Source organism: Rattus norvegicus, chromosome 6 (genome assembly GCF_021556685.1).
Source record: "Rattus norvegicus strain SHRSP/BbbUtx chromosome 6, alternate assembly SHRSP_T2T, whole genome shotgun sequence".
NCBI lineage: Eukaryota > Metazoa > Chordata > Mammalia > Rodentia > Muridae > Rattus > Rattus norvegicus.
Window position 1 is genome coordinate 118,936,066 of NC_141539.1, and position 18,764 is coordinate 118,954,829.

Consider the following 18,764-nt stretch of genomic DNA (forward strand, 5'->3'; position numbering starts at 1 on the left):
CAAGGCCATCCTCTGCTACACATGCAGCTGGAGCCATGGGTCTGTCCATGTGTACTCTGTGAGAAAGTGATTTAATCCCTGGGAGCTTGGTTGATAGGTATTGTTTTTATGGGGATGCAAACCTCTTCAGCTTCTTCATTCTTCATTCTTCATTCTTCATTCTTCAGGGACCCCATTCTCAATTCAATGGTTGGCTGCCAGCATTCGCCTCTGTATTCATCATGCTCAGGCAGAACCTCTCAGGAGGCAGTTTTATCAGGCTCTTGTCAGCATTCACTTCTTGGCATCAGCAATATTGTCTGATTTTGGTGGTGGTGTGTTTATTGTCTGAATCCTGAGGTGGGGCAGGTTCTGAATTGCCATTCCTTCAGTCGCTGCTCAAAACTTTGTCTCCATACCTCCTCTTGTGAACATTTTTGTCCCCCCTTTTAAGAAGTACTGAAGCATTCATATTTTGGTCATACTTCTTGAGATTCCTGTGGTCTGTGGATTGGGTAATCCGAGCTTTTGGGCTAATTTCCACTTATTAGTGAGTGCATAACCTGTGTGTTTTTTGTGATTGGGTAACCTCACTGAGGATGATATTTTCTATTATCTATTGATAGATAAGTTCCATCTATTTGCCTACGAATTTCAAAAGGTTATTGGTTTTAATACCTTAGTAGTATTCCACTGTATAGATGGACCAACATTTTTGTATCCATCCTCTGTTGAAGGACATCTGTGTCCTTTCAGCTTCTGGCTATTATAAATAAGGATGAATATAGTGGAGCATTTGTCCTTGTTATATGTTGGAGCATCATTTGAGTCTATGACCAAGAGTGGTATAACTGAGTTCTTAGGTAGTACTATGTCCACTTTTCTAAGGAACCTCTAGACTGATATCTACAGTGGTTGTACCAACTTGCAATCCTACCAGCAAAAGAGGAGTGTTCTTGCTCCACACTCTCGCCAGCACCTGTTGTGATCTGAGGTTTTTTCTTAACCATCCTTACCGGTGTGAGATGGAATCTTAGGGTTGTTTTGATTTGCATTTCCCTGATGACTAAGAATGTTAAACATTTCTTTAGGTACTTCTCAGCCATGTGAGATTCTTCAGCTGACAATTCTTTATTTAGCTCTGTACCAATTTTTAATAGAGTTATTTGATTCTCTGAAGTATAACTTCTTGAGTTCTTTGCATAGATTGGATATTAGCCCTCTATCAGATGTAGAATTGGTAAAGATCTTTTCCCAATCTGTTGGTTGTCATTTTGTCCTAATGACAATGTCCTTTACCTTACAGAATCTTTTAAATTTTCTGAGGTCCTATTTGTCAATTCTTGATCTTAGAGCATAAGCTATTGGTGTTCTGTTCAGGAAAATATCCCCAGTGCCCATGTATTCGAGGCTCTTCCCCACTTTTTCTTCTATTAGCCTGAGAGTATCTGGTTTCACATAGAAGTCCTTGATCTACATGGACTTGAGCTTTGTACAGGGCAATAAGAATTTATCAATTTGAATTATTCTACATGCTGACCTCTAGTTGAACCAGCACCATTTGTTGAAAATGCTATCTTTTTTCCACTGTGTGGTTTTAGCTCCTTTGTCAAAGATCAAGTGACTGACCATAAGTGTGTGAGTTCATTTGTGAGTCTTCAATTCTCTTTCATTGATCTACCTGCCTGTCTCTGTACCAATAACATAGTTTTTATAACAATTGCTCTGTAGTACAGCTTGTGGTCAGGGATGGTGATTCCCCTAGAACTTCTTTTATTGTTGAGGGTAATTTTTGCTATCCTGGGTTTTTCGTTTTGCCAAATGAATTTGCAAATTGCTCTTTCTAACTCTATGAAGAATTGAGTTGGAATTTTGATGGGGAGTGCACTGAAACTGTAGATTGTTTTCAGCAAGATAGCCATTTAGATGATATTGATCCTGCCAATCCATGAGCATGGGAAGTATTTCGATCTTCTGAGATCTTCAATTTCTTTCTTCAGAGACTTGAAGTTCTTGTCATATAGATATTTCACTTGCTTGGTTAAAGTCACGCCAAGATATTTTATGTTATTTGTGACTATTATCAAGTGCCTCATTTCCCTAATATCTTTCTCAGCTTGTTTATCTTTGAGTAGAGGAAGGCTACTGCTTTGTATGAGTTAATTTTATATCCAGCCACTTTGCTGAAGTTGTTTATCAGACTTAGTAGTTCCCTGGTGGAACTTTTGTGGTTACTTAAGTATACTATCATATCTTCTGTAAATAGTGATATTTTGACTTCTTCCTTTCCAACTTGTATGCGTTTGAACTCCTTTGTTGTCTGATTGCTCTGGCTAGGACTTCAAGTACTATATTGATTAAGTCAGCAGAGTGGGCAGTTCCTAATTGGAACAGAGTTGTCTAGTTCCTAATTTTAGTGGGATTGCTTCAAGTTTCTCTCAGTTTAGTTTGATGTTGGTTGCTGGTTTTCTGTATATAGCATTTACTATGTTTAAGTAGGGGCCTAGCTTGTCATAGTGCTGATAATAGATCAGCTTTAAATTTTAAATCTGTACAAACACCTTTCTCCCAAGAGACATCTTAGAAGTAAGTGTTGAAAAGATGTAAATGCTGGAAATTGGAGAGGAGTGTCATGAAACACTGTCATTCAGAACAGAGAAGGACATCCCACTTGAAAGCACAGAATGGCTATGATTACTTGCACAAGATTCTCCCTATCAGCTGTCCTCCATGGCAGAAGAAATGCTTATTAGTCACAATCCGTTTCTAAGGAGTTAATAATTCTTATTGTTTGTTTAATGATTGATACCATTATATCAATAGACAATTTGGGAACACAGGAGAGGGTAAATACAATAACAGTATCTTTCATGCATGTACAAAAATGTCAAAAAATGAAATAATAAAATAAAATAGAATATAAATTAATGTAAAAAATGAAATATGTCTTTCTTAAAATATATTGTTTCACATATTATTGTTTCAGAGAGGTCTCAGTTTATTAAAATTTCATTCTCTGCTCATTTGTTCATTTACTTTTGCTCATTCATTATCCTAAAATAGTAAAGTTCTTTATATCAAGTGTTAAAATGTCCGTCTTTCTACATATTACCTTTCATAGACTATGTTTAATAATGATTTTCTCTTTTTCTTGTCAAAAGTTGGTGCATTTCTCAGCATACTGAATTATATATTCATCATAGTATTTTCCACACATCTCATAGAATACCCACTAGAAATGCAATCTTGTGCTCATTAAATTTTCTCAAGAAATAGATCATTTTCTCAAAAATTGAGGTGTCTCTTTTCAATGTAAATGAAAGAAGACATCATTGTGAAAAAAATGGTGATTACTTAAGACCATGGCTTACAAAAAATACAAACTTTTTATTAATAGAAGTTGTGTAAAATTCATTTGTTTGTCAACAAATTTGTTTGTTCTATATTGTGTATTGAAAGGAAACAAGAGGTACGGGATTCTAAAGGGAGATTAGAACAGGTCATATGGGAAGAAGCCTGTCCATTCACCAGGTACTCAGAAAATGATACCTTCCCTCAGACACAAAATGAGCTATGTTTGGAGGAGGAATGATTGGAATGGAAGTCTGTCTTCTTATTCCTTTCAGTTATAGTCATAAGGAATATATCCAGTTTCAGATCTATCAATAATAGTTTAGAGGTTATTAGTAGATTTGTAAGTTTACCAAATTATCTTAAACACAACCCATGCATATCTGACTTGTCAATCATAATTTGGAATTAAAAAAATTTCTTAGATTCACTCCCTACCCAGAGACATAGTATAATCTCAAAAAGTAAAAGAAATATTAAAAAACATTAAAAATGCAAATTGTAAAGTTTCAGACCTAAATGATGAAATACAGCCAGATCTAATGTGGTAAGTTTTAAAGAGATTGATAAAATTTAAAGAATTTTGATCCGTGTTATAATTATTTTGTGTGCTATGAGTCCATTGCTTAGCCATATAAAAGGAGTTAGCTAGTACTGTGCTCTTGCACATCCCTTTGGAAAACAAATAGAACGACTTAGTATCTATGTAAAAGGTTTTAATTAATAGTTAATATACTTTCTAGACAAGAAATTCTTTTGCCAGTGGTTTGGCCAAAACTTGTCTGTGTCCATGAGGAGGAGTAACAGCAGCAAAAGAAATTCTTAGTATTGAGACTGAAAATTTGATTTAGTACTTGCAAATATTTTCCAAAAAAATGTATGAAATGGGGTATAGTGTTAGAAACAAGAAAATCTTGGTACGATAAAATTTTATCATTAATATAAGGTGACCATCACAATATCTGACAAGAAACTAGACATTGATTATATTATAATATTGTTAAATTACATAACTTCTTTTTTCATTGAATATGTATTCTACAACAGAAATACATACATACATGCATACATATATAAATAAATACAATACTGATAAAGCAGGATAATGAACTTATATAGCAGGACATAAAGAGAATGTCTTAATACAAATATGTACATGAGAAGTAGGCAAAACATGTTAAAAACTATTTGAACTCATTCCAACACTAGTGACCCTTTTGCAAGTCCAGATGTTTAAATGATGGCTCAATTGGGATGTGTGGGATTATAAATATGTCCCATCTGCTGCTACCGTCTGCCCATTCTCAGAAGGTATAAAATCACCTATTGCACTTGGCAGGCAAGCACTTCCCATTAAAAGGTAACCCAAAACCTTCCCTGCGGCAAAGTCTTTCAACATTTATCTACATGGAATAGATGAAGGTCAAGACCATCACTTTGTTAATGAATCACTGGGTAGAAGCATGATGAGAATTTTTTATGATTTAATTGAATGGCATAAATCAAATGAATCATAAACAAAGTGAGAGTGAATTTTAAATCTTTACCTCTAAAAGTCAAAATCTGTATTTGCCACACTGAATAAATGATAGTACTTCTATTTCAATGGACACTTTTCTACAAGCATTTCAGTTTCTTGATCACATGAAAACCCACATTTAAATATATAGTAATTGTTATGGCATTATTGATAGGGCGATGATGTTAAGATTTCATGGTTTCTGCCACCTATTATTTTGTCTCTGCACACTACAATTTTTAATCTCCCTGCTAGTTTTGTTAGTTATCAGCTATATACTTCATGAGGTATTTGGACACAGGAGATCATGAAGTATTTCCGCCATTACTTTATGTACAGTTCTACTCAAAGTGCCTAACATGCATTAGATACTAACTAAACCATTAAAATTAGTATAGATGGCATATATTGTCTAAATTTTCCAAATAGAATGTATGACTCAACAAAAATAAACAGAAAGATAACTTCAGATATCAGATATTTTAAATTTTCCAACTTTGTGCATAAAACCTTATCATATATATTTACACAGATTAAAATTAAAAAAAATGACAAAGATTCTAACTCCTGAATGAATACCAGGTGCTAGTTATACTAGTCTCATTTTGCAAGGTGAATGTGCACTGAAGTGTTTCTCTTAGTATGAAGACAACCTCTTACTAGAGAGAGAGATAGACAGAAAATTAGATAAAAGAACACGGATAAAATGATAAAAAGAGAGATATCATGCAATGATAGAAAAGTACATGTGTGTATGAATGTTTAGATTATAGATGGTTCTGAAAATATTTGACAGGACTAATTGGTAGATCTTTCTATGCAGACAGAAACATAGCATTACTGTCCTCTGAGAGGCTCCACTCACACTTAACATTATATGGAGCTCTCGGGAGCCTTATATGAGTTGAGAGAAAGACTGAGGGACTTGAAGAGGGGAGGGACTCTACAGGAAGACCAACAGAATCAACTACAATGGATCCTTGGAGGATCCCAGAGACTGAATCCCTAACCAAAGAGCAAGCATGGACTAGACATAGGTCCCTGGTACATTTGTAGCAGATGAATAGGTTGGTGGTCATACACAAGTACTCAAACAACTGGAGCAGGGACTGTCCCTGAGCCTTTTGCCTACCTTCTTGCCTGAGGAACCCACACCCCTAAATAGACAGCCTTGTCTTGCCTAGGTGGGAGAGGATGTGCCTAGTCCTGGGTGACTTAATGTGGAGGAGGAATGGGGACTTGACACCTAAAGGGAGGCTTCTTTTCTGAGAAAGGGAGGCAGAATGGAGGGAGAAAGTAGGTGACGTTGGGTTGGAAAGGGAATAAAAATATTTGAAATGATTTTAATTGCAGATATGATATAGACTTAAATGAGTTTTAATCTTACTCTATATATTACCACCCCCCCAGATAATTAATTTGAAATATCACATTTTTCTTAGCACCAAAAGGCATATGACCAATGAAAGCAATTTAAAAACTGCAAAGAAATGCCCCAATATTAATCTGTTTTTATTTTCAATTACACCTTAGAAAACAAAGATTTGTAAGAACCTAATTTTCTAAAATAATTATAATAATACTGTTTTAATGGAAAATATGATATTTGACTGTTGACTGACAGAATACAAGATGCCTATTCATGGAATCATAAATCAGTGAAATTCTAAATACATAACTTATATAATTTTGTATTCATCTACTTGTATGTACAACTGAATATACTTCAGCTATAAATTATTTGAGTAAAAAGATATATTCTTTTTGATAGAAAATATCTGTAAGATTTTAGTCAGTGGGGTTGGGGATTTAGCTCAGTGGTAGAGCACTTGCCTAGCAAGCGCAAGGCCCTGGGTTTGGTCCCCAGCTCCGAAAAAAAAAGAAAAAAGAAAAAAAAAAGATTTTAGTCAGCAAAACTAACTCTAATCTCTTATAAGAACAAAATGCTCACAGGAGGAAATACAGGGACAAAGAGTGGAGCAGAGACTGAAGGAAAGGCCATTCAGAGACTGCCACAACTTGGATCCATCCCATATGCAGCCACCAAACCCAGTTACTATTGCTGATGCCAAGAAGTGCTTGCTGACAGGAGCCTGATATGGATGTCTCTTGAGAGACTCTGCCAGAGCCTTGCTGATACAGATTAAGATGCTTGCAGCTAACCATCGGACTGAGCAGGAGTCCCCAATGAAGGAGTTAGAGAAAGGACTGAAGGAGCTAAAGAAGTTTGCAACCCCATAGGAAGAACAATATTAACAACCAGATCCCACAGAGCTTTCAGAGACTAAACATGGTGGGATCCATGGCTCCAGCCGCATATGTAACAGAGGATGCCATTGTCTGGCATCAATGGGAGGAGAGGCCCTTCCTTGGTCCTGTGAAGGCTCCTTTACCCAGTGTAGGGAAATGCCAGAATGGTGGGAGTGGGTGGGTGGGAGGGGGAGCATTCTCATAGAAGTAGGGGGAGGGGAATGGAGGAGGGGGGAACCAAGAAAGGGGATAACATTTGAAATGTAAATACATAAAAATATACAATAAAAATGCAAAAAAATATGAAATGATAAATGTTAGAGATAATTCTGCTGTAAACTCTTTTACCTTTAGTACAAACAATTTCATAATTGGCTTGGTGGGAAATTATAGCATTTGCCTTAACTCACCCCACCAACAAAACAGTTGCATTTATTAATTATGAATAAGATAACTCATATAATTATTGATGTAAAATAATTAATTTTTCAAATTATTCTATTCAAGTGAACTTTAATGGATGTGAGTAGGGCTAGTATAAATTACCTGTGGCATTCCTTTGCATTATAGATTAATAAACTAAGATCAACTGATTGGTATTAATTCATTAAATCATTCAGTATTTATGGACACTGGGCCATGTGCCTACTGTCTGACAGAAGACAATGAAATAAAGTTGAGTAAAACTTTGATGCCTTTCAAGCAGCTTAAATTATTGAAGGATTTCTATTAATAAGGAAGATTAAATAAGTGAAAAAAGAACTCAAACACTATTAAGGAGAGACACGGGGATCCATTTTGGTTGAAATTAGGAAAAGATTCTTTACTAAAAAGTAATCAGTAAAAAGCATCCAGTTTTGTAACCTAATCAATAGACTGAGCTTTGTAGGATGCTGAGTGTCATAAAATTGTGCGGAATGAATGCCATCCATAATTTGCTGAAGGATAAATAAAATGTCCTGGGTTTAGATTTTACTCAAACTGTAAATAGAATATGTTTTTCAACTGCTATAGTTGAAGATAGACCGGAAATATAATACTTGGACCCAGATAAAGTAACATTTTCTTGAAGATGCCTATCTACCTGATGGTTGTGGCTGTGAAGTGAGTGTTGAGAGTCAGAGGCAGCAGTTGGGATGGGAAAGAAGAAGGAAGGAGGTGATGCAGTTACCCTGGCATTAAGGAATGAAATCTTGAAGGACATTCACATCCCCTGCAGTTTTCATTACCTTTTCAATCTTCTGACAGAAATCACTACAGAAGCAACTGAAGGAGGGGAGGCTTGAGCTTGAGGACGCACACGTGGTGGGGAAGATATGAAGCTAGGGGTGTAGAGACACTGCATCTGCCATCAGAAAGCCGAGAGCACCAAACTGCTCTGTATCTCACTTCCTCCTGTTTATTCACTCCTGGACCGGAGTCCTCAGTAGTCCATGTGTCTTCTGCTGCTGCTCAACTCTTCTTGGTGCATCATCATAGGTCCACTCAGAGGTGTGTTGCCAGGGTGAACTTATTCCAGCAATGGTAACAGTGAAGATTAACCAATGCAAACAGAAAATTATACACTAGAACCAGGGCTAGTAGAGCCAAAATACAGAAATGATTTTAAGAGAAAACAAAAGACCCAGGTGGATCTCCTACACACTCAAACTACACAGGAACAGAGGACTTGTAGGACAAACTCCAATGTGGTGACAGAGTCATAAATAAATACCTTCCACAGCATAATTCCTGGGGCCAGCCCTCAGACAAGCAGCAAACTGAGTGAGTCACAATGGTCTGGGATTCCAATGTTCTTTACAGCACCTTTCATTATGACCAATCACATATTAATGAAATTGTTAGGTGTTTAAATGATATCTTATCAGGATAAAATTTCTATTTTCTAGGCATCAATTTTTACAATACAATTACTTTTACACTCCAGATTTTATTCCCCTCCTGGTCCATCTTCCAAATGTTCCACATCCCATACCTCCTCAGCCCCCTTTCCCACCCCTTCTACAATACAATTTTAATGAAATTTAAAAATCCCTTATTTATCCTCTTCCTTCCATTACCTTCTACTCCTCCAATTTCAAATAGAATGCTTTTTCAAAATTTTTATCTTCACACAAATTTAGTTACATATGTATGTATGTATGTATGTATGTATGTATGTATATATATATATATATATATATATGCACAAATATGTAAATATAACCTGCTGAGATCTTCATGATTTCAGTGCTGACCACTTTGTACTGGATAACCAATAAGGGAGCTCAGTTCTGGAAGAGATTGATTTTCCCCTCTAAGCAGTCATCAGTTGCTTATAGATTTTTGTCTAGAGATGTAATCTCATGAAATTGTTCCAATTTCACGTAACCTACTCCAATTGTTAGTGTCAACCTGTCTGTTGATAATGCCATTATTCTAGCATGTTTTAATGCAGCTATTTCTGGGAAAGAATCCTGAACCTCAGATTTCCTAGTATTCTGGCTTTCATAATTTTTCTTCCCCTTTTCTCTCATGTTTCCTGAACCATAAATACGGGACTTGTGCTGCAGATGTGTCCATTTGAGTTGGGATCCCCCACAAATCCACTGATCTCTGCATTGTGTTCATTTGCACTTTTTCTGCAATAGGCTCCACTTGCTGCAGGGAGAAGCTTCATCACAGGTGTAATAGCTACTCTCATCTGTGTATATAAGAATAGTATTTTGAGTATAGTGAGGAATCATGCTGGTCTAGGAAAAGTGATGGTAACGGGGTCTCTTCTAAGAACCATGACTTCTCTAGCCCCATGTATGGGATTACGGTTCCAGTACCAGGCACAATTTCACTCCAGTTAACTGGGTCCTAAGTCTGCATCTGTTAATTTCCAACAACACTTCACTGATTGGGATACGCCTTTTAGGGGTGCTATGTGTTGTTCCCCTTAGCTATGGTTTACAGGTGTTGGAGTTTGTGGAGTCCTTTCTCTCAAATGTAAGCTAGACTATAGGAAGGAGGTTTTAAATTTAGAACTAGCCCGAATAATCGCGAGACTTGATCCTAAATCTGTGGTGCATTTCACAATCAAGGCTTAACTTCGCTCTCTGAGACTCACAAAGGACATCAGCAAAAGCATGTGTTGTTTCAGGAGTAACTAAGATTACCTTGACTAACCATGTTTGCAGCCATTTCCCATGCACAGTACTGGGTTTGGTTAGTCTTAGAATCTTCTGGAAAGCATTTTCAGATCAAGTAGTAAGCCCCATTTAAAATTTATTTGCCCCTCATCCCTGCTTCTCCTTCTGAATTGGCTTTACCTTGCCCTCCAGCTAGAATTGTCCTTCCTGATTTGTTTTATGTTTGATGAAACATATCCTTAATTTTTTAAATATATTGTAAAAGAATGAGAACTTTCTCCATGTGACCTGATGTATATTTTCAATAATGTATTTCAGAAGTGGTATAATAAACTTTGTAGAAAAATTTTACTCATCTTAGAACTTATGTCCTTTAAGATAGGCAAATTTTGACAAAGAATTATCTAAAATTTCATTTGAATGGCTGTCAAAGAATGATTTGAAAATAATACTCAGATGACAGTAGTTAGCCGACCTTGATATTTTAAAAACACTCTTTGTAAAATTTCTTTTTATAATTATTTATTTTATATGTATGTCTTTTGTATACATATATGTTTGTTTACTATCTGCATGCTTGATACACATGGAGGTCAAAAGAGGTCATCAGATCCTTTAGAACTGGTGATCTAGACTATTGTGAGCCACTATGGAGGTGTTGAAAGTCCGTTCTTGATCCTGTGAAAGAACCAGAGCTCTTAAGCAGTTTGACATCTCTCCTGCCCTGTTTTCTTTGTTTGTTTATTTTTAAAATAAGCGAGTATTCTAACTTGATAGAAGTACAACATATATCATCTCTGAAATCACACAGTAAAATGGAACAATGATAACATACACACATACACTGAGAGAGAGGGGGAAGGGAGGGAGGGAGGGAGGGAGGGAGAGAGAGAGAGAGAGAGGATTCTTTAGAAGGATACTTCAATTTGGGTGAGTTTGAAAAAAGAAAAGAATGATCACAATGTTATCTTTGTGTATATACATATATGCATTTATGTTATACATGAGGATAGATGTATCCATGCTATTCATGCAAACTTAGAAACACAGAAATTCTATTGTAAAATTTTAGTGATGCTTTAATTTCTACTATTTTAATGCAAATGAGAGACACTTATTTGCATAGGAAATAAAATACTGTGGTTCCAGGAGACTTGTTTGGTTTCGTTGCTAAGGTTCCACGTGACTCTAAGCACTCTGTGCTGGTATGTGCATAGTAGACACTTCGATGACACAGCGATTCAATTTCATGCTTAATTCCATCCCATTACCTGGCTGCCAATCTCTTTGGAGCTCTCTACAAGTAGGCACGGGCTGGTTGTTGTGAAGCGAATTCTATCCTGGCAATCAAATTCTCTTTTCATTAAGCTACAGTTGAGCCAGGGCCCTTACAAAGGGCTCCACTCCACCAACCAAAACAATCCCGTAGAGCCAATGCCAGTGTCTGCTTTGCTTGGCAATAGTAAGTACCACACCAATGTCAATAGCCCGTAAATTCTCAATACACGATTAGGAGCAGTTGTTAGAAACTGTTGTGTGTGGCGTGTAATGAGTCCAACCGTTTGCTGCAGCCCAGTGGAAGTACCCATGATCTTTTAGTTCTGTTTCTTTTGAAACTGTTTCGTCTGTTCTGATCACAATTGGCTAATTCCTTAATCATCAAGCACTGGGGGGAAAAAAAGCACCAACTCAAAAAACCAAAAGCCAAAAAAATATCTGCACCATTTTGGTAGGTATTATTAACAAAATATAGAATAAAAAATAAAGAAACTATTGATGAACCAGAAAAAGGAGAGTAGTTTTCCTTGTTTACTTTTGTAGATGAACTGATTTACTCTCTTGCTGACTATTCAATTATTTGCTGAGCTGCACCTGTTTGGAAATTGCAGCTTAATTATGTCCTTTGAAGCTCACACTGCTCATTACCATGCTACAAAACCCTCTCGAACTTTGATGTCTAAACAAAGCCCTCATATATGGAGGTCTAGCAAAGGTCTAAGTGGGCTAAGAAGGAGATCTGAATATCAAAGGCAAAACAAGGTTCGACACAGGGTCTTAAATCTCCAGTTTGTTTTCCTTAAACCCAAAGGATTGCTTTCATTTTTAGGCTTGCAGACATTATCCACTGCCTGGGGACGCCGTTTTAATAAGATCAATGTACTATATTGAGTGTAACTGTCTTGTAACATTTGGCCGGCCTGTGGAGAGAGTCTGTAGCAATGAGGCCAGGGAGAATTCCAACCTGGTTAAGGTGTGCTTCCAAGTGAGATAAGTCAGAGACATGAATAGAAATTTAGCCAAGATTGTGTGCTATGACAGGACTTTGGTGTGGCTTTTACAGAAAAATTGGGTACTATTACACATGAAAATTTGGATCACTGTAAATTGTTAAAATGATAAAAGTCATTAATGTCAAATAAATAATACTATTTAAAGAAGGTATTCAAATGAAGATGTTATTTAGAAACTTCAGTTTTACACTAGTATAACAAGCTGCCGAATACCAATCTCCTCCTAAAGGTTTTGTATTCAAATTCATATTTTTATTATACTATGTATAAGCCTAAAATATCCCAAAGCAAATATGGCCTTTGAGTAATTTTTGACAGCAATAATATGTATAAGAAGATGAAAATTGTGTTTTATATATTAACATGGTTGAGACAGACTGTCCTGTATCTTATAATAGCCGAAAATCTCATTATGTCCCTAAGGATTTATTTTTTAAATTATAATATTGTCACCCTATTAATCCCTTCTCTTTACTTTCTTTAGACCCTTACACAGTTGACTCTGTAATTCATGCAATCCTTTTCTTTTTTATGTGTGTGTCTGTGTGTGTGTGTGTGTGTGCTTAAGCACATAAATCCAACTTCCTCTCACTATGTAATGTTGTATATATAGAATCTCAGAGATTACCACTTAGTATTGGATAAACAATTGGTGAGCTCTTCCCTGAAGAAGACCATTTCTCCTGTTTTTAGTACATTCCAGTTACCATAATTCTTTGTCTAGGATTGAACACCACCATGAGCTAGAATTTTATGTTAACCTATTATATATATATGAAATCATCACATCTTGCCTGACAATTCTGTCTACAGGAGGGATTGACTAACAAAAGTCATCAATGCTGGATATGAAAATCCCCTTTTGAGTTCTTAGTTAGGTTGTCCAAAGGAACCCAAAATTTTTATATACTATTGCTCTTTCCTTTGATTAACTTACAGAAGTGAAAGGTAACAAATGCTGAAAAAAATCATGTACTTCTGAAACAAGACACAGAGAACCTGAACTGGATATGACCCCAAACCCTCCTCTTAATTAAAGACCAGTTTTCACAGTATAAAAAGGTACTGTTTAAGATTCAAGGACAGGGAAGCAATCAAAAATTTTACCTAGCTATGGTGCCTATGACTCATAACCATATCCATAGCTTGGTGGTAAAGAACAGTGCTCTAACTGCATTTGAAATGTAAGGGAAAACATACCTTGTATTAGAAACCGAGCCAACTTTCTGGGACTAAGGAAGTTGGCTATCAGGAAGGAAAACTAACCACTGACTCGTTATTAAGCCAGCATAATCTCTAACTATATTCTGAATATTTACCATTGTACCCATATGTAAGTGTAGCTCTCACCTATCATCAAAGAAACTACTCTTTGCAATAGGCTGATACCAATAGAGAAAACCACAGCCAGTCAAAACATAGAGCACAACATGCTGTGTGGGTCTCTGCCTCAACTAATACAACTGCACACAATACACTGCACATACGATTCAGGGATCATTGTGGAAGAGGAAGTAAAAAATTGCAAGAGTCAGAGGAGTAGGAAGGTGAAACCATGTCTCCCACTAATGTCAGAGCTCTACAACCATGAAGCCTTAACAACAATATGGGTGCCTAGAAAGACTTGAACAACTGAGGAAGAGGAGGAGCTGTAGGGACAGCAGAACAATTAGATGAGAGGAATAGTGTGTAAACTTGATTAAAACACACAATGTGTATATGTGAAATTATCAATAAATAAAATATCTTATCTTGGATATATCTTCCTCAGCACTTAGTTCCCTTCGGTTCATAAAAGAAGGAAGATTTTTAGTGACAAAAAAGAAAGAAAAAAAAAAAAAAACAGCATTTCCAGAACATTGTCTCCTCAGTGGAATGATTTCTTTTATTTCTTCCTAAAAATATCACCTTTATTTCCATCTCCACAGAGAGACTCATCAAATAAAAAAAATCCATAGCACTTTTATAAATGCATTAATAAGTAGCACCTCTCTGACCATAATAAATGTGAAAATTCTACAATTTTGTTGACTTTTCCTAATTTCTTCTCTTGTACAGGCTTGAGTATCTTGTAATTTTGGTAAGAAGTCTATACAAGAATATGGCTATTCAATCTATAGAATACCAGCTAAAATTAGAAGGCATTTTATTATAGATCATATCCCTGACATCCCTGACATATTCTTTAGCTTAATGTTGTCTACCCAGTACTTACTAGACATAATGCTGAGGCAGACAAATGGACCTTATTATGTCCACAAAGCTTCTGAAAAGATACTATTTTAAAATATTGTAAAATCTACTCAATACTAGATCTTATACTTGACACTTTTATGGAACTCCAGTTGCTCGGTAACTTCTTGTTAAAACATTGCTGAAAACCATTATAGCGTAACTGTCCTATGAGAGGCTCTCCCCAGCCGCTGACTGAAACAGATGCAGGTATCCACAGCCAAACACTGGATGGAGGTTGGGGATTCTTAGGGAAGACATAAACAAAGATTAAATGATGACATCTACAAAAATGTGGAAGTTTACAGAATGTGAAAATAAGCAAAAAAGTCAGAGTTCGGCATGTTAAAGGTTTATGAAGTAACCATATTCTCTCTCTCTCTCTCTCTCTCTCTCTGTGTGTGTGTGTGTGTGTGTGTGTGTGTGTGTGTATTTGTGTGTGCACACTCAGCCGTAGGGTGTAAGAATAAATTAGGAATCATAAGAGAAGGGAAAAAGAAATCTTAAGCAGAAGTGGGGAATGGAGGTAATGTGATACAAAGGACCTTAGATCAAAAAAGAGACTCTTTGTAGTGAGGAAGGATACCAGAAAGAGAAGAATATGTCCCATTTAAGAAAGCAGTCGGAGTATGGGAATTAAAAAAAAGTAAATATAACTTGTCTGAAATCTAACAAAACATAATATTTTGTAGGTAATGTGTAGACTTTGAAACTTTAGAAAAAATATTTTAGAGCTCTGCCTCTCTAACAGGAAAATTATGATATATTAATACATTAATCTATGACTTTAAATATTTTCACAAACCTTTTATCATACAGAATTATTTATAAATTAAAATTCAAACTTTCTTCTCAGAGCTGTCAAAGAATTCAGTGCCAATAAGAGATAAAGTTACAATTCAGACACAGCATAATGTACTATCTGCTAATATTCTATAAGAAGCCTGAGCATAGTGTGGGGTGTATCTGGACACACAGGGCAGTCCTATTAAAGAAGCAACCATAAAATCCACATAGACTAAAGACTAGTGGGAGAAGAGTGGGAGAGAAAATACTTTATATAGATATCACTCCACCTATGTTCTTTACCAGGTTATCCCCTTTTCATACAATACAGGGGCTCTAATATTTCTTGTTTAACTTTTCATAGGCAGAATTGTGGCCCACATTTTCCATATCACACTGCACCATATAATGAACATTTATACTGTGTGTTGTCAGGAATCTCTAAAAGTCACACATGTTGAATGTAAGCCATTTGACCTGATCCAAAAATGGAGAATAAGTAGTAGTTGTGGTGTAAGGTCCACAATGGACCTTGAGTTATTTTTAAAAATTGATACCATTAATTAATATAAGCATGTAAACTACAAATAGTTGTCCAGAGTTACTGAAATATCAATTTATAATTTATTTGTCAATGTATAGTATTACCATAAGCTCAGTGCAAACCTATAAATATCACACTTCTGAACCAGAACTCTAAGGAAACTGGCATACTTGATTTCTTGTGCTGTCAGTATGATGTACAACTTACAAATATAATTCTTTATCTGCCAATCCCATTTACTTTCTTTAAGCAATATGGGTGTGATTTATAAACTGAAATAAATCTTACTTTAGGAGGCTATAATGTCATATGAAAACCAAAACATTAACAACATATTTAAAACTTATTCCATTAGTCTAACCACTTTTTATGCAAAGAATTTGCATAAGCTATACTTTAGACATCACTCTTTGGGGCTTACATTCAAAGATCCTGAAAAATAATTCAAAGAGTAAAAAACTAATACATTATTTTTAAAGATTTTTTTAAAAGGTGCCATCATTGGCCTTTCTGAATACACTTATTTAAAATCCACTCTACTGAGGATATGAAAAATAATTTTTATTCATTTTTTAAAACTTAAATCTATGACTTGTCACTTAGTTGATTTTCCCATTCTGGTTTCATGGCCTTTCTCTCTGTAATCACTTTTAAAAGACTGAATGTAATAACTGCTAGGCTTTCTTTATATAGAACTTTCCAAGTATGAGCAAATAAATATTTATTGAGTCATATTTTGAGAAAATGCAGAAAAATTAGCTTGAGGTGAAGTACACAATTTTCTTCCTATTCATTTCACAATAGGGACAATTAATGCTTAGATGGCAGAACAATGGAATTCAAATGATTCTCTGAGATGGTCCTCATCATATCTAACAATGCAGTCTTCAATCAGCCCAAAGAAGAAAGGAATTGAATTTTTCACTTCTAAGCGATTTTTTAGTAACTTTTCCTGAACCAATCTGACTAAATTCTGACCTGAAACCTTCCCAATAGGTGAATCTTCTTTAAACTTCAAATCATTGATTTCTTAAACTTTTTACCATTTATTCATTGGGTTAATTCATCAGTCTGTCTACTATGGTGACTTCTCTCTATCCATATCAAAGCTATATAGCTTAGTGGGAAATACAAAACTACCAGAATGCATCCAATTCTTGGGAATTTTTTGTATATATGAATTTTATCAATGGTTATAGTTACATTCTATTATAATATTTCAATAAAAGAAGTTTTAAAAGGTAAAGAAAAGTTTTGAGATGGAGTGGGTGGTCATTTACAAAATTGAGTGTATGCATGCACATGTATGTACAAGTATGTGTATGTGTGCATGTGTTTAAGTGTGTGTATGTATGTGTGTGAATATCTAGAAGTCAGAAGACAGCCTCAGAAATCTGATTCTCTCCTGCCATCACATGAGTTCTGATAACAAACTTAGGTTGCCATAATTGGCAGTAAGCACTCTTACACGCTGAGTCACTTTCTCCGCCCTCACTTTTATTTAGTTTTCAAATTATAATGCAATCCCTGCTCCTCTTTTCTCATGTAGCAAGCATCAGCACAAGGATACAGCACCAGCATATACACAAGCAGTAATCAAAACAAAAATTTTCACTTTGTGTTATAAATAATTTGTTTTTAAACTAACTCAATTGTTTAAATCTGACTGACTTTCATGCAGAATGTGTGTGTGTGTGTGTGTGTGTGTGTGTGTGCGCGTGCGCACGTGTATGTGTTATTAATGACTAGGATTCATTTTGTTCATAAATAAAAGGATAGCCTCTTCATCTCTCACTATCATTCCATCTACTTCAACATTTGCTGTAGAAAAATGGCCATACATTAATTATATCAAATTGCTTCTGTTTTTAACTCTAAAGCCAGAGTCCCATGGCCAAGGCTGACGAGTTCTGCTGCTTGTTGGGGCTGAATCACCCCATTCACCTCATTTTATTGCCAGCTTTCTGTTCTCCAACTACTTCAATGCCTAAGCTTGGCTATACTAGAACTTGTTCTGTAGATAGACCTTGAACTCAGAGATCCACATGGGTCTGTCTCCTGAATGCTAGCATTAAAGGTATGTACCACCACACCTGGACTTACACTTTTCTTTACTTGCAACTTGCTCTGTCCCAGGCTGGCCTCGAACTCGGTGATCTGTTTGCCTCCATCTCCTGGGATTAAAGTCTTGTACTTCCATGAACTTACATTTAGTCTGCTAGGATATCACTCCACATTCGCTTAATCTGTTATCTCCTGGAACATAGGACTCAGCTCCATTCTATTTCCTGATGCCCCTTAAATTCTTTTTTTTTTATTAACATGAGTATTTCTTATTTACATTTTGAATGTTATTCCCTTTCCCAGTTTCCTGGAAAACTTCCCCCTAATCCCTCCCCCTCCCATTCTTTATGGGTGTCCCCTCCCAACCCTCCCCCCATTGCCGCCCTCCCCCCAACAGTCTAGTTCACTGGGGGTTCAGTCTTAGCAGGACCCAGGGCTTCCCTTTCCACTGGTGCTCTTACTAGGATATTCATTGCTACCTATGGGGTCAGAGTCCAGGGTCAGTCCATGTATAGTCTTTAGGTAGTGGCTTAGTCCCTGGAAGCTCTGGTTGCTTGGCATTGTTGTACATATGGGGTCTCGAGCACCTTCAAGCTCTTCCAGTCCTTTCTCTGATTCCTTCAACGGGGGTC